At 37.4% G+C, this 22,152-nt stretch overlaps 1 protein-coding gene and 1 non-coding gene across 4 annotated transcripts in view; one reads left to right on the top strand and one right to left on the bottom strand.

The window, feature by feature from the left end:
- HPSE2 (heparanase 2 (inactive)) overlaps positions 1–22,152 on the top strand; it is an 807,441-nt gene that overhangs the window by 401,321 nt on the left and 383,968 nt on the right. The gene's annotated exons all lie outside the window — the stretch shown is intronic.
- On the bottom strand, positions 90–196 carry LOC111724319. The gene has a single exon (XR_002772636.1). It is a non-coding gene; the product is annotated as a U6 spliceosomal RNA (small nuclear RNA).

Here is a 22,152-nt window from a genome sequence, read left to right on the forward strand (position 1 = left end):
TAGAAAGTTGAAAACCAGCACACAATAAACAAAAAAAGATTCAGGACATGAATGAAAAATTCACTAAAGAGATTGCTATTTTTTTAAAAAAAAATATGGAACACTTCATGAATTTGCCTGTTATCCTTGCACAGGGGCCATGCTATTCTTCTCTGTATCATTCCAATTCTAGTATATGTGCTGCCAAAGTGAGCACATAGATTGCTATTTTTTTCTAACTTACAAACATTCAAAAAAGTATATGATACATATGAGATCATGTGAACTGTCCAAATATCCCTGAGGGAGAAGAAGAAAAAGCAACAAGCATGAAGAACCTATTTGAGAGAATAAAGGAGAAAAATTTACCTGATCTTTCTAGAGAGTTTCATGTCCAGATACAAGAAGGTCATCAAAACCTGGAAAATAATAAGGCAAATAGAATATTACCAAGGCTTATAGTCATCAGGTCAAAGTCAACATAAAGGAGGAAATTCTATAAGCTTTAAGATGAAAGTATCAACTAACTTAAAAAGAAATACACAAAACACTAAACAGATTAAGTGTTAGCCAAGAATTTGGTGTCTTGCAGAACTATGTTTCATGAATGAAGGAGAAATAAAATCTTTCTGGGGCAATCAAACACTAAGAGAATTTGTCACCACTAGACCTGCCCTACAAGAAATGCTCTAAAGTTCTCTAAAAATTGAAAAGAATGGTCAATACTCACCATTGTAAAGGAAACACTGACACCTTTTATAAAACAGGAACAAAATGAGAATACAAAGCACCTGAGTAACAATCAACATAATGACAAGAACAGTACTTTACCCATCGATATTTACATTGAATATAAATGTGCTCATTTAAAATATATAGTTTGAAAAAGTGGGTAACAAAGCACAACCCAAATATCTCCTATTTTCATAAAACCTATTTAACTCATAAAAAGCCTTGTAGAAAAAAATGTAAGAAGGTGGAAAAAAAATTCCATGCAAATGGAAATAAAAGTGAGGAAAGGTAGCTATTCTTATATTAGATAAAACAGACTTTAAGTGAATGAAAGTAAAAATAGACAGAGAAGGTCATTGTATAATGATAAGAGATCAATTCAACAAGAAGATAAAATATAAAATATATATGCATTTAACATTTGAGCACCCACATTTATAAAATAAATACCATTAAACCTAAAAAATGAAATAACAGCAACATAATAATAGTGTGGGACTTCAACAAAGCTCATGGAGGAAGAAAACCAAAAAGAAACACTGGATTTAAAGTGGACTCTAGAACAAATGGACCTAATAGACATTTTCAGAACACTCTATCCAACAACTGCAGAATGTACATTTTTTTCATAAGCATATGAAAACTTTTCCAGGATGGACAATATATTGGACCACAAAACAAGTCCCAGCAAATTTAAAAAATAAAAATATGATATGTGTTTATCTTCTTAATGGTAAAAAGTCCAGGAGGAGTTCTCAAAACTATACAAATATCTGGAAACTAAAAAACTTGCTGTCGAATGATCTTTAGATCAACAATGAAATCCAGATGGAAATTTTAAAAAAATTGACAATGGTGGCATAAGTTACCAAAATTTCTGGTAACTTGGTAACAAAAGCATGCTGAGAATGAAGTTCATAACACTAAATTACTTAACCAAAAAGATAGAATGATCATAAATTAACATCTTAATATCACATCTCAAGGAATTAGCAAAAAAAATAAGCTAAACCCAAAACTAGCAGAAGACAAGAAATAACAAACATAAAAGCAGAACCCAAAAAAAATTGAAATTAAAAAATAAGGCAAAGGACCAATGAAAAGAAAAGTTGGTTCTTGGAAAAGATAAACAAAATCAATAAGTCATGAGTTAGATTAACCAAGAAAATAAAAGAGATGATTCACATAAGCTTAATCAAAAATGAAAAAGGAGACATTACAATTGATACCAACAGAAATAGAAAAGATCATCAGAGACTACTGTGAACACCTCTATACTCACATACTAGAGGAAGTGGATAAATTTTTGAAAACACAACCTCCAAAGTTTGTATAAAGAAGAAATAGAAATCATGCATGGGCCATTCATTATTTACAATATTGAATCAGCAGTAAAACATCACCCAACAAATAAAAGCCCAGAAGTAGATGGATTCAGAGGTGAATTCAACCAGACCTACAAAGAGCTATGTAACTGTCCTACTGAAACTATTCCATGACATTAAAAGGGTGAGAATCTTCTCTAACTTATTTCATGAAGCCAGTATCACTCTGATACTAAAGCAAGGAAAGGGCACCACAAAGAAAGAAGTCCGCAACCCATCATCCCTCATGAACATAGGGGCAAAAATCCTCAACAAAATAATAGCAAACCTACTCCAACAGCACATTAAAAAAATAATTCCCCATGATCAAGTGAGTTTTATCCCAGTGAAGCAAGGATGGTTCTACCTACTCAAGTCAATAATTGTAATTCACCATATGAAGAATTGAAAAAAAAAAGCCATATAATCTCAATAAATGTGGAAAAATCATTGGATAAAATACAACATCCTTCATGATAAAAACCTTTCACCAAATAGGCATAGGAATATACCTCAAAATAATGAAAATTGCATATGACAAACCCACAGCTAACATCATCTGAAACAAGATAAAGTTAAAAGCATTCCCTCTAAGAATTGAAACAATCAAGGATGCCCACTTTCACCACTTCTATTCATCATAATAATGGAAAAAGAAAGTCAAACTATCCTTTTGTGCCAGTGATATAATCTTATGTCTAGAAAATTCTAAAGACTCCAGCAGAAGACTCCTGGAATTGATAAATAAATTCAATAAAGTCTCAGGTTAAAAATTAATGTACTCAAATCAGTAGGAATACCATACAGTTATAACAGCTAAGCTAAGAATCAAGTTAAGAATTCAATGCCACTACCAATAACTTCCAAAACAACCTAGGAATGCACTTACCCAAGAGTGTAAAAGATCTCTACAAATAGAAGTATAAAACATTTATGAAAGAAATGATTGATGACACAAATGGAAAAGCATCCCACACTGGTGGTTGGTAGAATCAATATTGTTAAAATGTTTATACTGTCCAAAATGATTTACAAAATCATTGCAACGTCCATAAAAATACCAGCATCATTTTTGACAGAGTTAGAAATAATCCTAAATTTCCAATGAAATTAAAAAAGAGGCTCGGCGCCTGTGGCTCAAGCAGCTAAGGCACCAGCCACATACACCTAAGGTGGCGGGTTCGAATCCCCAGCCCGGGCCGCCAAACAACAATAATGGCTGCAACCAAAAAATGGCCAGGCGTTGTGGCGGGCGCCTGTAGTCCCAGCTGCTTGGGAGGCTGAGGCAGGAGACTCGCTTGAGCCCAGGAGTTGGAGGTTGCTGTGAGCATGATGCCATGGCACTCTACCCAGGGGGATAGCTTGAGGCTCCGTCTCAAAAAAAAAAAAAAAGAAAGAGCTTGAATAGCCAAAGCAATGCTACACACAATCTGGAGGCATCACGTTACCTGACTTTGAATTACATGACTACAAGAATATAGTGGCCAAAACACCATAGTACTGGTATAAAAGAAGACACATAGATCAATGTGTCTATGAGAACCCAGATATAAAATCATACCTATACAGCCAACTGATCTTCAACAAAGGTGACAAAAACATTCACTGGGAAAAGGATGTCCTATTTAATTAATGGCATTGGAAAAATTGTATAGCCATATGCTAAAGAATGAACCTGGATTCCTATCTCTAACAGTACACAAAAATTTACTCAAGATGGATCAAATATTTAAAGACTTAAATATAAGACTTGAAACCATAAAAATTGTAGAAGAAAACATAAGAAAAACTGTTCTGGACATTGACCTAGGAAAGGAATATATACCTAAGACCTCAAAATGAAGTATAGCAGCAAAAAGCATAAATAAATGGGAGTTAATTAAACTAAAAAATTGCTTCACAGAAAATTAAAAAATCAACAGAGTAAATAAACAAGAAGAAAACATTGGAAAACTATACATCTGATAAATGACTAATTCAGAATCTATAAGGAACTCAAACAAATCAGCAGGAAAAAAAAACAATAACCCCATTAAAAAGTGTGGGAAAGAATTAAAAAGATATTTTTTAAAAGAAGTGAAATGAATTGCCCTCAAACATGAGAAAAAATGCTCGGCATCACTAATCATCAGGGAGATGCAAATTAAAACCACAATGAGATATCACCTTACCCTATTAGAATGGTTATTGTGAAAAAGTAAAAAAAAAAAAAAAAATAGACATTGGCATGGATGTTGTGAAAAAGGATTCCTTATAAATTCTTGGTGGGAATGTAAATTAGTACAACCTCTATAGAAAATGGTACGGTGATTACTCAAAATCTAAAAGCAAACTTACTGTTTGATCCAACAAAGGAACTCATTATATATATACACAAATATATATATTCAAAAGAAAAGACACATGCACTCATATTGGGGCACAATTCACAATTGCAAAGATATGGAATCAACCTAAGTGTTAATAAACAGATGAGTGGATAAAGAAAAATTTGGTATCTACATAAAGCATGAAATTCTACTTAGGGGGAAAAAAAGAATGAAACGATGTCTTTTTTAGTAACTTTGGTGGAACTGAGAGTCATTATCCTATGTGAAACATCTCAGGAATATAAAAACAAATACCAGTGTACTCACTTGTAAGTGGAAGGTAACCAGTGGATGTACATAGTCATACATTCAGAAGGTGGGATACTCTAAACCTTGACTTCACACAATAAAATTCATCCATGTAACAAAAACCACTTACACCCCCTACATCTATTGAAATTAAAAATATATATAGCACTTGCAACTGTGTCAGGCTTAAATCCAAAGTTTGTACCACCAACATTGCAGGTTATATGCATAGAATGTTTCTTTCTCCCTGGAATAGATACTGTATTTTCATTTTAAAAGTTTTATAAAGGTAAGATTGTTCTGATTTTTTTAAAAAAGCACAAAATTATTAAGCTTAGTGAGGAAAGAATATTGAAAGCTGAGATGGGCCAAAATCTGAGCTTCTTGTACCAACCAACAGTTAGCCACATTGTGAATATAAAGGTAAAGTTCTTGAAGGAAATTAAAAGAGCTACTCCAGCTAACACATAAATGATAAGAAAGCAAACCAGTTTAATTGACAACGTGTAGAAAGTTTTAATGGTCTGGATAGACAATTAAGCCCATCATGGCATTCCCTTAAGTCAAAGCATGATCAAGAGAAAGGCTCTAATTCTTCTCAATTCTTTGAAGGCTGAGAGAGGTGAGGAGCTACAGAGGAAAAGTTGGAAACTAACCATGGTTCGTGGGATTTAAGGGGAAAGACCCTATCTCCATAACATACAAGTATAAAGTAAAGCACCAAGTGCTGATGTAGAAGCCACAGCAAGCTCTCCTTCTCCAGAAGATCAAGTTAAGGTAATTGATGAAGGTCGCTACCCTAAACAATAGATTTTAAGTGTAGATGAAACAGTCTTCTATTGGGATTGAGAGAAGATGCCATCTAGTACTTTTCATAGCTAGAAAGAAGTCAAAGCCCATAGGCAAAATGCCTATATGCCTCTGGCCTAAAAAGCCATTTGAGAGAGAACAGTGAAAAGACTTTGTGCAGGCATACTTGTAAGAAACTGAGGCAGAATCCCATGTGGCCAGGTTGGTTGTGAGCCTAACATGACCAAGGCTTCAGCTGGAATAGCATTTACTGTGTTAAGGAATTAAGGTTGACTTTATAAGGCCAATAAAAAAGCCTTTTGGAAAACTGGCCAGATATCCATCAGTAACCTTTCCTGATCTGTGGTAAGTAATGAAGGTTGCTTGCTGGCGGGTCCAGGAATGGAAATGTGCTCAGGGACCTCACGAGAAGAGGAATTTATCCAATGCATACAGGTATCTAATGGCACAGATGAAATTTGGGCTTGTAAAAGATTTTTGAGAAGTCCAGCCTAAAAATTCCTTATAAAAGTTTCCAGCAAAAAAAACCTGACATAAGGCCCACATGGAAGCAGAGGTTTGCACACAAATTCCTGTATGCCCAAGAAGTTTCTTTATGCCTTCTTTAAAGATCTGAAGTAACAGCTTCCAAATGGCAAGGCCAGCAAGGGCAGGTATTCACTCTACCTTGTTCCTCCATGGCCTCAGGCATCATTAGATAAGAACAAAGAAGTAATGGCTAACAACATGTTCTCCATTAAATTATGTTAAATTGGGTTATGTTGAAAGGGTTATGTCAAAAGGTGTATGTTGAGTGGATTATCGAAAGCTAATCACAAGGTAGTCACATGATGTTTAAATGGATCAATGAGGTCATTGCTGTATTGTGTGTATTTACAAAATTCCCTATATAAACCAACCACAAATAAAGAAGCTCGCCATTTTGCCTGAGCAAGCAGATGATCATCTTTATTTAAAACACAATTTCAATAAGTGTGCTTATTCTCATGACATCACTTTTCCACGAGACTCATAGGGCAACAAAAGCCTGGTTTCAAAGCTTCAAAAGACAGGCTGACTCTCTTCTTAGGAGCTAATGCTCATTTACCATTCAGAAAGTCTTAGGGCCTCTAGGCATTATGCTAAATCTGTTGCACCTGTGCCCTATAAAAGGACTAAGGAAACCTGAATGACAGCACATCTGTTTACAGTGTGGCTTACTGGATATTTCTAGCCCACTGTTGAGACCTACTCCTCAGAAAAAAAGAGATTCCTTTGAAAATATTAGTGCTCTTTGATGATGCATCTGTCACCCAAGAGCTCTGATGGAGATATACGAGGAGATTAATGTTTTGTGCCTGCTGATACAACCACCATTTTTCATCCAGTGGATCAAGGAGTCATTGAGACTTTCAAGTCCTAATACTTAAGAAATACATTTTATAAGGTGATAGTCACTATAGGTAGTGATTCCTCTGCAAGTAAATTGAAAAACTTCTGGAAGGTTTTACCATTCTAGATACCATTTGATCCATGGCAGGAGGTCAAAACATTAAGCAGGTATTTGGAAGAAGTTGATTCCAGCGCTTTTGGATGACTTTGAGGAGTTCAAGACTTCAGTGGAGGAAGTAACTGAAGATGTGGTAGAAATAGCAAGAGGACTAGAATTAGAAGTGGACCCTAAAAATGTGACTGAATGCAGCAATCTCATGATTGACTTTAATGAATGGGAGTTTATTCTTATAGGTGAGCAAAGAAAGTGGTTTCTTGAGATGGTTTCAACTCCTAGTGAAGATGCTGTGAGGAAGATTGAAATGACCACAAAGGATTTGGAATATTGCATAAACTTAGGAAAGCAGCTGCAGGGTTTGAGAGGATTGATTCTAATTTTGAAAGAAGGCCTACTGTGAGAAAAATGCTATCAAACAGCATCACAGACTGCAGAGAAATCTTTTATGGAAGGAAGAGTCAATTGATGGGGCAACCTTTATTGTTGTCTTATTTTAAGAAATTGTCATAGCCACCCCAACCTTTAGTAATTATTACCGTGATGGGTCAGCAGCCATCAACACTGAGGCAAGAACTTTCACCAGCAAAAAAATTACAACTTGCTGAAGGCTCAGATGGTTGTTTGCTTTTTTAGCAATAAAATATTTTTAAATTAGGGCATGTATATTGTTTCATATGCAATGCTGTTTCACACTTAACGGACTATATAGTATAACATAAACATTAGCAGGTACTGACTTACTATATTGTGATTCTCGATTTATTGCAGTAGTCTGGAACCAAATACTCAATATCTCCAAGCCATACCTGTGAGAGTGTACATCTTCTAGGTAATATACAGGTACATATCTTTTCTTCTCTTTTCATATACTCATTCCTCTTCTGCACTCAACTTTGTGGCAAACTTTTCGTTTTACTATGGCATTTAAAGAACTTACAGTACAGATAGTTATCACTTAAAGATTCTACTTAGGGCTTCAAGTTTTAAAAAAATTTTCAGTAAGATAATATGCTAAAATATGTTTCTGATAGGAAATTCCAAATTTTCATGGAATTCTTGCTTAGCAGAATTTTTTGTGAAGTGATAACTTATCTTCTGTCAACAAAGCCACTTGCTAATTTCCTCCTACATTATTAATGTCACATGACCTTTCCCCTGTTTAGATCTCTTGCATAAAAATATATCAGAGGCTGTCACATGAATGTCAAAGAATGTTACAAGGTCTAGAAATTCTTAGTAGTAACAAAAGTACCACCCTATACTTTATATTTTTAGGACACAGGTCTTGGGACCTGCTAGTGTATTGGCATTTGCACCTTCTGTTTCTGTTGAATGTGTTCATTGGAGTAGAACTATCAGTTTCTTCTAGCATATATATTGTAATGCTTAAGTGGCATGGGCCATCCAAAAATGTACTTGGAACAATACATTCAGGGATCACTCCCTGAAGTCTTTCTATATTTAAAAATACCTAATTAATGATTAAAAGTTCCCATATAAATAAATGTAAAGTATTTTAAACATTGTAGGAAATTTTTGCCTTTAATTGAGGTTTTCATCCTCTTAACCTTATCTCAACATACTGGTGGTACAGTAGTCCCTCTTTAGCCATAGGGAATGTATTCTAAGACTGACAGTGGAAGTGTGATATCACATATTGTACAAAACTTTATGTATACTATTTTTATACATAAATACCTATGATAAAATTTAATTTATAAATTAAGCACAATAAGAGATTAACAACAATATTTAATAATAAATAGAACAATTATAACAGTGTACTATAATAAAAGTTGTGTGAATATAGTCTCTCTCTCTTAAAATATCTCTTTGCAGTATACTCATCTTTGGACTGTGGTTGAGCACAGGTAACCAAAACTGTGAAAAGCAAAACCATGGTAATTCCCCTGAAACTGCACTCTCCTAAATTAGCTGCATGGCATACTATGTGGTTGTGTGGCATTATTCTTCATGGCTTTTTGTCATATCTAATTTTCTTGAGTATAGTTTTCAACACAAGTCCCTCTGTTGAATAAGTGATGGGATGGCATTGTTAAAAATATAAAATTATTTTAAATTGCAAAGAAAGCAAGTGTTACACTAACTGTACAATAGTTCCCCAAACAGCTTGCTCAAGTTTTAATGAACATGAATAGTGTCATTCTCAGCTTACTGACATCAATGGCTACTTTGTCTGTCTACCAGCTTAAATGGCAACATTACAAGGGAAATTATGAGCTGTTTACACTTCATTTGACTTGCCAGGTTTGAAACTGTGTTTCCTGACAATTTCTAAAAACAGTTACACAAAAACTGAGGTTTTAGTTTTATTTTTATATAAACTTTTTCAGATTTGAATAACTCAAATTAGCATAAAATGCAATGGCACTATACTGATATGCTATTAATAAATGGATGTATCCAGTAATTAGTCTAGGAGTTTTGTTGGAAGATAGGAGCTTCAGGATCAGAGAGTTTTCCTATTTACTATTTTACATAGTGAGATTCAGTCTCAGGTCAAAGATGAGCACGTTTACACCTGTGGACCGAATGGCAGAGAAATTGCATTTTCAAAATCAGCAAACAGATTTGATTGATCATTCTGCTCATTTAAGTGTTAGCTCATACAAATGCACACTCTGGTTTCTTCTTGTTGAAATGAAAAAGTGAGTAAACCCTTTGACAAAATTGAATTTATAAATTAGGCACAAAGAGAGATTATTCATATAAATTCTAGAGGTAGTGATGAGGACCTCTTCTACCTATGACCTGGAAAGCTGAGACAAGTGTCATTCCTACTCTAACAATAAGAAAAAGCTGGATACTATAAAAATCATAACTTTTTTTGAACCCATTAGAGAAAGTTCAAGAAAATCTGAGGATAGACAGGTGTTCCAAGAGAGTGCTGGCTTACCTATAATAAAACACAGGAAGATGGGCTTTTACATAGCAGCTAAATACTGAATGGTCTAACATGAATGTTTTGAAAGTTTCACATACAAAAAGAGCGCATACATAGTGACTGGCTTTTATCTATGGACCTTTATTAGGTGCTCAAAAGAAAGACTGGGGATATGACAAAGTGGAGACTGAAGAAAGTCTCCCTTGATTGTGCAGGCCTGGAGGAGAAGAGTGGCTATCACTTGAAGAAAGGCAAAAATTCCCAGCTAGATCATTTCCCCCTAAGTAGCAGAAGCCTTAAGTCAAGAGCAGAAAATCTTGTCACCACAAGGCACAGTTTTGCTGTGAGTGGCAGAAGATAAACAAAAAAAGATCTATACTTTTTCTGATATAGGGAAAGAAATTAGTTTGTACCCAGATAATTAAAGGCCTTCTACCACTTGAAAAAGGGCAGGATCACTGAGAAATCCCTGACCCAGAAACATAGGGCATACCTAAAACTGTGGATGGAAAAAGATAACCAAGAAACCTATCCCCAACCTCCGATCATTAGGTCAGAAAGCACTGAGTAATAAGCAACATCAGTCGATTGCTTGGCAAGCAGTGGAGGCAAGGGCAAGCCAACTTCAGAGACTCTCTAGAGACTGTGTGGTATAGGAACACAATGAAGGCTTTGAGAAGAATCCTCCAGCAAATCAACCCCACCCTGTACTCAAGGTAATGCTGAAGTGATTTGAATCTGGTGTTGCTATGAGGATAACCACAACAATAAAACCCAAACTCAACTGTGTTCTTTACCAGATTCACTCAAGAGCCTCAGCACACTAATATCCTGGGAAGGGCCAAGGGGAAGTATCCTGTTTCCAAGGATAAATACTGTTTGCCTCAGTCTTTGTAGTTCTACAAACAATATCTGGAATTCAGTAAAACACTGTGAGATATACACACAAAGACCAGGCAACCCTCTGTCAAGAGACAAGCCAATTAACAGAATGAGAAGCAGAGATGACGCAGATTTTTGACCAATCAGACAGGAAATTTAAGGTAACTACGATTAAAATGTTTGGGAATGATGTGTAGCATGCATGAAACAGATGAGGAATTTTGGCAGAGATTTGAGAACTATAATAAAGAGTCAAATGAAAATTCTAGAAATAAAAAAAACACATGGTAACAGAGATAAAGAATGTCTTTGATAGATTCATCTGTAGACTCCAGATAGCCAAGAAAAGAATCAGTGAACTTAAAGACATGTTAATATAAATTACCCAAACTGAAGACACAAAGGGCAAAAAATTACTGAAAAAAGAAAAATAGAGTAGAGTATCTGAAAGCTGTGAGACGTATTAAGTAGTCTGATGTGAGTATAATTGGAATCTGGACTGAAAAGAGGGAGAAAATAGGGTAGAAGAAATATTTGAAGATATAGTAACTGAAGAGTACACCTTTTGGGGGCGGGACACAATTATGAGAGGGTCTTTATCTAACAAACACAAACAATGTAACCTGGTTCTTTGTACCCTCCATGAATCCCCAATTTAAAAAAAAAGAAAGAAACAGAGCAGTTTCATTTCACATTTCATGGAGTATGTTGCAGTGAGAGAAAAGGGGCACTGGAACTATCAACTGCCATAATTTCCATAGCTGTCTTACCTTAGTCACTTCTTGGATATTTATGGGGAATGTTTGCTGACAACAGAGGTGAAGAGATATGAGAAAGAAGTCAGGGAGCAGTGCTGACTTGATAAAGGATGAATGCTATAGTCTAGGCCTAAAATACTTGTTTAATTGTCCTGTTACATGTTAGTTTACATCTTGGAATTAAGATTTTTTTTCTAATACTGTAATCATATGGAAACGTTTAGCTCAATAATTTTTTAAAGGGACCATTACTGTATATATGGCACTATACCTAGCTAAAAGTTATTCAAGAATGACTTAGCCCCAGATTCTGCTCAAAAGAAATACATAGTGAGCTGGGTGCCACGCTGTGATCCTAGCACCCTGGGAAGATGAAGCAGGTGGGTCACCTGAGCTCAGGAGTTTGAGACCAGACTGAGATAAAGAGAGACCCCTGTCTCTACTAAAAAAAGGAATAAAGAAAAAGAAAAACTAGAACTAGCCAGGCATTGTGGCATGTGACTATAGTCCCAGTTACTCTGGAGGCTGAGGCAAGAGGATCTCTTGAGCCCAAGAATATGTGGTTGCTGTGAGCTATGATGCCACAGCACTGTACCCAGGGCTGCAAAGTGAGACTTTGTCTCAAAAAAAAATGCATATATATATATATACATATATATATATACACACACATATATTTACATATATACCTTTCAATAAATATATTAAATATATATAGTATAAGGATAAAAAATACTAGTCTCCATATCTTTTCTCTTTAAATGCTGCAAGAGAAACAATAATATGTTTCATTTACCAAATGCATACTATATACTAGTATCTGGTTAACCATTTTATATTTGATTACCTTATTTGAGCATTATAACTAGTTCATGGGATTTATTTATAGTGAACCACAATATATATAGACATCACAGAATGTGGGAGCTGAAAGACATCTCAATGATCAGCTAATCCAAACTTTCACTTCATAGATCAAAGGGCTGAGATATAAAGATGAAAAATTACTTGCTTGATATTGTCTACGTATAACTCACTCATTCAAAAAAAGATTTTCTGAGTACCTCTTACATACTGGGTTACAAGACAACAAAAGATAACATTTTTGCCCTCATATGGCTTAAATTTAAAAGGAGAGCTTAAATGAGGTAATGTCTGTGAAGCACCCAGCATAGTGCTTGATACATAGATATTATCATACTTTGGTAGCTCCCAATTATATTTGTATGTAAGATCTTATTCTGCCATTCTCCTTTCAACTCCAGAAAGGCAGTCATAACCCATTTATTTACTGATCGTGGAGGGTATGATAGGATTTTGAAGTGACTCAATCCTACTAAATTTTTAAATTCATTTATTACAGCCTTTTAAATACTGTGTACTAAAAACGATGTAACATGTAGGATCTTCCTGTTGGTTGTTTTCTGTTTCTTAAAATAGGTATATCTGAGTTTATCTACCAAGACATATCATATTATCTACTGTTTATTGAAAACTCTTTTACATCTATAACTTCTATGGTTCTATAACTCTTTTACATCTATAACTTCACAATGGTTCCAAAGGCAGTTGTGTAGAATCATGGGAGGCTTCTTGTTTGGGACAGTGGAATTAAAGAAAATTATAGATAGAAGTGACCTTATTGTTGTACTCTATTATTTTATAGATGCACTAACATGGGCTCAGAGAAGTAATATGTGTGTACTGATTAATGGTAGAATCAGGACTAAAATATAAGCTATTCCTGTTGTAAAATCCTCCTCATTAGTAACCTCATAGAGTTATCAAGGTTTTAGAGTAATTTCTGTAAAGACAGAATGTTACAAACGTTATTAGATTTGGCATTTTGGCAGTAGTGAAGTTGACATCTCAAGCCTAGATAGAAGGGAGTTGTTTTGACAAAGGCTGCAATAAAATTTAAAAAATTATATGAATTTTAAAAATCCTTTTGCAATATTTAATAATTTCTTCCAAGTTTAACCATATTTCACCACTGTATGAACTCATATCTCATAAACAGTAACAACATTGTTATTGGACACATGGAAGGAGAATAGTCCTCTCTTATGACTTACCCTGTCGGTTGGAAATCTTTGCCTTTGTAGGGTATACCTAGTAATTTTTTTGAGAAGTCTTGGGATCTTGTGTTATACCCGCTTACAGGAAATGAAAAGAAATCTCATTGTCTGGCATTTTCTTTGCATCAAGAATCCCACATATATATGAGGTCAGACAATTATGTTTGCGAACTTGCCCTAGAAAAAGTGCTGTTTACCGCATCGCTGAATGTCACTATGGAAAACAGATGGCCAAGGGGAGTACTTCAAAGGTGACCATAGTGATATTCAACAATGAGGTATGTGGCATTTTTTCTAGGATGAGTTCGTGCACTTAATTAAGTCAGAAATATATCAGAATTGCATACATCCTACATATCAATTAAGTCAGAATCTCCAAAAATGTTTAGAGTGGAAGAGTAACCTCATAAGATTCTTCACATACAAAAGTTCCATGGCCAAGTAAGCTTGAGACAAGCTTCTAATTATAACCTCTTCTTGGAAATTATTTTATTATTATTTCAGAATATTAGGGGGTACATGTATTTTTGTTTAAATATTTTGTTTTTGCACAAGTTGAGTGAAGGTTACAAGCATGGCCCTCAACCAGACAGTATGAACCGTGTCCCGTACCTGTAAATTTACAAGCCCTCCCACTCTCCCAGCTTGATTTTCAATCAGCTTAATTTCAATATGTGCACGTAAGTGTTGGTCGATCAGTTTCAAACTGGTATTGAGTACATGTGTTTGTTTCTTCATTCCTATGATGTTTCACTTAGAAGAATGATCTCTCATTCCATCCCAGTTGTCAATAAAGATACTATATCACAACTTTTCTTTATGGTTGAGTAGTATTCTATTGTATGCATACACTACATTTGGTTAGTCCACTCATGTATTGCTGGACACTAGGGTGATTTCCATGCCATAAGAAACGTTTGAGTGCAGGTGTCCTTTTTATAAAATGACATTTTTTCCTTTGGTATATATCTAGCAGTGAGATTGCTGCATCAAATGGTAGGACTACTTTAAGTTCTTTGAAGTATCTCTATACAATTTTCTATAGAGGTTGTACTAGTTTGCAGTCCCGCCAACAATATATGAGAGTACTTTTCTCTCTGTATCCATGCCAACATCTGTTGTTTGGGGCCTTTTTAATACAAGCCATTCTTGTTGGAGTTGGGTGATATCAGATTGTGGTTTTGACTTGGATTTCCCTAATGACTAGTGACTTTGAACAATTTTTTCACATAAGTTTGTTGGATATTAGTATAAATTCATTTGAAAAGTTTATGTTTGTGTCTTTTACCCACTTTGGTTGTTTCTTGCTGATTTTTTTAAATTCTATGTAGATTCTGACTATTAGTCCTTTATCAGATTTATATGGCATGTGAATATTTTCTTCCATTCTGTGGGTTATCTATTTGCTCTTTTGATTGTGTCCTTGACTGAGTAGAAGCTTTGTAATCTAATCACGTCTCATTTATTCATTTTTGTTTTTACTGTAATTGCTTTTGGAGTCTTCTCTTTTTTTGGTTGTAAAATGATTTTTTTAATTAAATTATAGCTGTGTACATTAATACTATCATGGGGTACAGTGTGTTGTTTCTATATACAGTTTGAAATACTTTCATCCATCTGGTTAACATAGCCTTCATGTCATTTTCTTAGTTATTGTGTTAAGACATTTATATTCTACATTTAGAAAGATTCACATGTACCCCCCATAGGATAAACCATAGATGTGATCCCACCAATAGCCCTCCCTCCACCCATCCTCCCCTCTCTTCTCCCCTCCCTCTCTCCTTTCCCCATATTCTTGTGCTAAAATTGGGTTATAGCTTTCCTATGAAAGCTATAAATTAGTTTCATAATAGGGTTGAGTACATTGGATACTTTTTCTTCCATTCTTGAGATACTTTCATGTTTACGTGGATGGCACTGGAGAATATTCTTCCTTGCAAAGTGATTTTTTGTCTTTTGGATATATACCTAGCAGAGGATACCTTGCAGGATCAAATGGCAGGTCTACTTTTAGATCCCTGAGTGTTCTCCAAACTTCTTTCCCAAAGGAATGTATTAGCTTGCATTCCCACCAGCAGTGCAGAAGTATTCCCTTTTCTCCACATCCATGTCAACACTGGTAGTTTTGGGATTTTGTTATGTGGGCTAATCTTACTGGAACTTAGATGATATCTCAAAGTGGTTTTGATTTGCATTTCTCTGATTATTAAAGATGATGAGCATTTTTTCATGTGTCTGTAGGCCATGTGCCAGTCTTCTTTAGAGAAGCTTATGTTCAAGTCTCTTGGCCACAATGAAATAGGATCACTTGTTCTTTTCTTATTAATTAGTTTCAGATTACTGTGGATTCTGGTTATCAAACCTTTGTCAGAAACATAACCTGAAAATATCCTGTCCCATTCTGAGGGCTGTCTGCTTGCATTACTTACTGTGTTCTTGGCAGTGCAGAAGCTTTTAATTTTTTTCTTTTTTTTTTTATTAAATGATAGCGGTGTACATTAATGCAATCATGGAGTACAGTGTGGTGTTTTCATATACAATTTGAAATATTTTCATCAAACTGGTTAAATTAGCCTTCATGTCATTTTCTTAGTTATTGTGTTAAGACGTTTATATTCTACTTTTAGAAAGATTCACTTGTACCCTTGTGAGATAAACCATAGAGGTGATCCCTTCAATCACCCTCCCTCCACCCAACACTCTCCCCTCCCCCTCTCCATATTCTTAGGCTATAATTTGGTATGAATTAGTTTCATAATAGGGCTGAGTACATTGGATACTTTTTCTTCCATTCTTGAGATACTTTGCTAAGAAGAAAATTTTCCAGCTCCATCCATGTAAATATGAAGGAGGTAAAGTCTCCATCTTTCTTTATGGCTGCATAGTATTCCATGGTATACATATACCACAATTTACTGATCCATTCGTGAATCGATGGGTACTTGGGCTTCTTCCATGACCGAGCAATTATAAATTGGGCTACAATAAACATTCTGATACAAATATCTTTATTTTAATGTGATTTTTTGTCTTCTGTAGATATACCTAATAAAGGAATTATAAGATCAAATGGCAGGTCTATTTTTAGTTCACTAAGTGTTCTCCAGATGTCTTTCCAAAAAGAGCGTATTAGGTTGCATTCCCACCAATAGTGTAGAAGGGTTCCCTTTTCTCAGCATCCATGCCAGGATCTCTGGTTTTGGGATTTTGTGATATGAGCTAATCTTATTGGAGTTAAGTGATATCTCAAAGTAGTTTTGATTTGCATTTCTCTGATTATTAAGGATGGTGAGCATGTTTTCATATATCTGTAGGCCATGCGTCTACCTTCTTTAGAGAAATTTCTTTTCAAGTTTCTTGCCCAGCCTGAGATATATAATTTTAATGCAATCCCTATTAAAGCTCCACTGTCATACTTTAAAGATCTTGAAAAAATAATACTTTGCTTTATATGGAATCAGAAAAAACCTCAAATAGCCAAGACATTATTCAGAAATAAAAACAAAGCAGGAGGAATCACAGTACCAGACCTCAGATTATACTATAAATCTATAGTGATTAAAATAGCATGGTATTGGCGCAAAAATAGAGAGGTAGATGTATGGAACAGAATAGAGACCCAACAGATGAATCCAGCTACTTAACCATTATATGATCTTTGACAAGCCAATTAAAAACATTGAGTGGGGAAAAGATTCCCTATTTAACAAATGGTGCTGGGCGAACTGGCTGGCAACCTGTGGAAGACTGAGACTGGACCCACACCTTTCACCATTAACTAAGTTAGACTCTCACTGGATTAAAGATTTAAACTTAAGACATGAAACTGAAGGATCCTGGGGAGATGGCTGACTGGTAGCAACCCTGGTCAGAGGCTCCTGAACAAAGGAAGAAAAACTGGTTGGAATGAGAATCTATGAAGCCAAAAACGGGGACCTGAGCCCAGAAAGAAGTTTGGCAAGCTGTAAATCCAAGGAAAAGCATTTAAGAACACAAAATACAGGTACAAAGAGGACCCCAGAACTGCTTGCTAGAGCCGCAGGCCTCCAGTGGGTGGCAGGTGGCCGCAGAGGAGTCCCCTGCTCTGGGCAGGCACAGAACTACTTGCTAGACCCTTGCATACCCTGCGGACAGCGGCAGAGGAGTCCCCCACTCAGGGAGGGCTCAGAACTGCTTGCTAGAGCTACACACTCTATAGGCAACAGAGGAGACCCCTGCTCCAGGGCTTTGAGCAGGTCCAGAACTGCTTGCTAGAGCCACACACCTCCTGCCGGTGGCGGGTGGTCGTAGAGGAATCCCCTGCTCTGGGCAGGCACAGAACTACTTCCTAGAGCCTTGCGAGCCCCAAGGGCTGCAATGGAGGAGTCCCCAACTTTGGGCGGGCTCAAAACTGCTTTCTAGAGCCACGCATCCCACGGGCAGCAGAGGAGACCCCTGTTCTAGGGCTCTGGGCAGGTCCAGAACTGCTTGCTTGAGCTGCATGCCTCCCACGGGCTCCGGGTGGCTGCAGAAGAGTCCCCTGCTCTGGGCAGACACAGAACTACTTGCTAGAGCCTTGTGCACCCTACGGGTGGTGGTGGAGGAGTCCTCCACTCTGGGAGGGCCCAGAGCGGCTTGCTAGAGCCGTGAACCCCACAGGCGGCAGAGGAGATCCCCACTCCAGGGCTCTTGGTGGGCCCAGAACTGCTTGCTAGAGCTGCACACCTCCCATGGCCAGTGGGTAGCCACAGAGGAGTCTCCTGCTTCAGTCAGACACAGAACTACTTGCTAGAGCCACGCACACCCCACAAGCAGTGGCGGAGGAGTCCCCCACTTGGGGCAGGCCCAGAACTACTTGTTACATCTCACGCCTCACGGGCAGCCCAGGAGATCCCCGCCCCAGGCTCCTGCTCTGGGCAGGCCCAGAACTGCTTGCTAGTGCCGCTGGCGTCTCACGGGCAGTGGCAGAGGAGTCCTCTGTTCCGGGCAGATGCAAAACTGCTTGCTAGAGACACGTACACTCCACAGGGGCCAGCGGAGGAGTTCCCTACTCCAGGCACCAGTGCTGGGTGGACCCAGAACTGCTTGCTAGAGCCATGCACACCCTGCAGGTGGCGGTGGAGGAGTCTACCGCTCAGGGCGGGCCCAGAACTGTTTGTGGAGCCATGTGCATCTGCAGGCGGAGGCAGAGGAGTTCCCCTTTCCAGACACCCATGTTGGGTGGGCCCAGAACTGCTTGCTAGAGTCACACGCAACCTGCAGGACCATGGTGGAAGACTCTGCTGCCCCAGGCGGGCCCAGAACTGTTTGCAAGAGCCACGTGCATCCCGTGGGTGGTGACAGAGGACTTCCCTTGCTCCAGAATCCCATGCCAGGAGGGCTCAGATCGACTTGCTAGTGCCGCACGCGTCCAGCAGGCAATGGTGAAGGAGTCCTCCGCTCCCCCCTCCAGCTACTCTAGCAGGGCTGAACTAGGACGGATCTGGTTGCTCATGTGTCCTGCGTTACCACTGATATTTCCCCACCCCCTCGCTGCTCCAGGGGGACTGAACTAGGACTGATCTAGCCATTACAGTTACCCTGTTCCACCTATTGCCACGGCGGGGGCGAACTAGGACTGATCCGGCTGCTGCTGGTCTCCTGCCCCCTGGTCGCCCCAGCAGGCTGAACGAGGTCTAACCCAGCTACGCACACTCCCATGCAGCTGCTGCCATTCCACTGTGCCCCAGTTGCCCCAGCACCAGGGAACTGGGACAAGACAACAGACACTCTCTGCCTGTCTATCTGGGCAACCAGAAGAAGCCACCAACTGAACAGTTCTGATGAGGTCCCCCAAAAAGGAAACTCAGCATGGGCGGAATCAGTGGAAAAACTCTGGAAACTTAAATAACCAGAGTAGATCAACTTCCCCAAGGAAAAATGGGGCAGATGTAATTGAAGACCCCATCCATAAACAGATGGCTGAGTTGTCAGAAATTGAGTTCAGAATTTGGATAGAAAATGAGATTAACAGAATGAAAGAAAGGAGGGAATTAGAATTTCAAGAAATTATTCAAAAGATATCTCAAAAAATTATTCAAAAGATGTCTCAAGTATTCAATGATTTCAAAGATAAAATGACCAAAGAGTTTGAAACACTGAGACAAGAGGTTGCAGCCCTCAAGGATCTGAAAGATACGGTCAAATCCCTGAGTAACAGAGTGGAACAGGCAGAATAAAGGATCTCTGACTTTGAAGACAAAGCTTTTGAAGAAGCCCAGGAGCGCAAAGATCAAAAGAAATGAAGAGCAAAAACGGATCTCACTCTCAGAGAGCTCTCAGATAATTCGAGGAAAACTAACATTCGCCTTATGGGAATCCCTAAAGGCGATGAAGTTGCTTCACAAAACACAGAGGTTCTTCTTTATGAAATTATGAAAGAGAACTTTCCAGATATGCCAAGAGAACCTGAAATTCAGATAGCAGATAGTTTCAGAACCCCAGCATGACTCAACCCAAACAAGACATCCCCCAGGCATATCATAATTAACTTCACTAAAGTTAAGACACTAAAGTTAAGATGAAAGAGAAAATTCTGAAAGCAGTCAGATGTAAGAATACCATAACCAATAAGGGGAAAAGTATTAGGATGACTGCAGATCTCTCGGCTGAAACCTTTCAGGCTAGAAGAAGATGGTTATCGACTTTTAATCTCCTAAAACAAAATAACTTTCAACCCAGGATCCTGTTTCCAGCTAAACTGAGTTTCATCTTTGGTGGAGAAATTAAATGCTTTAATGACATTCACAGGTTGAAGAAATTTGCCATAACTAAACCAGCTCTCCAGGAAATTCTCAAACCTATCCTCCATAATTACCAGTGCAATCCTCCACCACAAAAGTAAAACAACTCAGAAACTTTTGATCACATTCCAACTTCCACAGTGGCAAAAGAATTAAAAATGTCTACTGGACTTTCGGGCAACTCAATGCCCAAAATTTTACCAGGCTTATCAATAATTTCAATCAATGTGAATGGCTTAAATTGTCCTCTAAAGAGGCACAAATTGGCTGATTGTATACAGAAACTCAGACCGGACATCTGTTGTACCCAAGAGTCCCATCTTACTTTAAAAGATAAATGTAGACTCACGGTGAAGGGATAGTCATCTATATTCCAGGCAAATGGAAAGCAGAAAAAAGCAGGTGTTGCAATTTTATTCACAGACACAATAGGGTTTAAACCAACAAAAATAAACAAAGACAAGTTTGGCCACTTTACATTTGTTGACGGTAATACTCAACATGACGAGATCTCAATTATCAACATCTATGCACCCAACCAAAATGCACCTCAATTTATAAGAGATACTCTAACAGGCATGAGCAACCTGATCTCTCCCAGATCCATCATTGTCAGAGATTTTAACACTCCTTTGGCAGTGTTGGACAGATCCTCCAATAAGAAGCTTAGCAAAGAAATTTTGAATTTAAATTTAACTATTCAACTTTTAAACCTAATAGACATCTACAGAACATTTCATCCTAACAAAACTGACTACACATTTTTCTCATCAGTCCATGGAACATACTCCAAAATCGATCACATCTTAGGTCATAAGTCTAGCTCCAGTAAATTTAAAAGAATAGAAATTATTCCATGCATCGTCTTGGACCATCATGGAATAAAAATTGAACTCAGTAACAACAGGAATTTGCAGTCTCGTACAAAACATGGAAGCTAAATAACCTTATGCTGAATGATAGATGGGTCAGAGACAAGATCAAAGAAGGAAATTACCAAATTTTTAGAACATAATGATAATGAAGATACGAGTTATCAGAACTTCTGGGATACCACAAAGGCAGTCCTAAGAGGGGAATTTATAGCATTACAAGCCTTCCTCAAGAGAACAGAAAAAGAGGAAGTTACCAAATGGGACATCTTAAGCAACTGGAAAAGGAAGAGCATTCCAATCCAAGACCCAGCAGAAGAAAAGAAATAACCAAAAATAGAGCAGAACTAAATGAAATTGAAAACAAAAGGATTATAACAGAGCAATAAATCAAAACGTTGGTTTTTTGAAAAGGTCAATAAAATAAACCTTTGGCCAGCCTAACCAAGAAAAAAAGAGTAAAATCTCTAATCTCATCAATGAGAAACAGTAAAGAGGAAATAACAGTAGACCCCTTAGAAATTAAAAAAATCCTTAATGAATATTACAAGAAACTTTATTCCCAGAAATATGAAAATCTGAAACAAATCGACCAATACTTGGAAGCACCCCACCTCCCAAGACTTAGCCAGAATGAAGTGGAAGTACATATCAAGTTCTGAAATAGCATCAGCTATACAAAATCTCCCTAAAAAGAAAAGCCCTGGACCAGATGGCTTCACGTCAGAACCTTTAAAGAGGAACTAGTACCTATACTACTCAATCTTTTCCAAAATATAGAAAAAGACGGAATACTACCCAACACATTCTATGAAGCAAACTTCACCTTGATCCCCAAACCAGGAAAAGACCCAACAAGAAAAGAAAATTATAAACGAATATCACTAATGAATATTGATGC

Source organism: Otolemur garnettii, unplaced genomic scaffold (assembly GCF_000181295.1).
Source record: "Otolemur garnettii isolate 467f Iridium unplaced genomic scaffold, OtoGar3 scaffold00021, whole genome shotgun sequence".
NCBI classification, from domain to species: domain Eukaryota; kingdom Metazoa; phylum Chordata; class Mammalia; order Primates; family Galagidae; genus Otolemur; species Otolemur garnettii.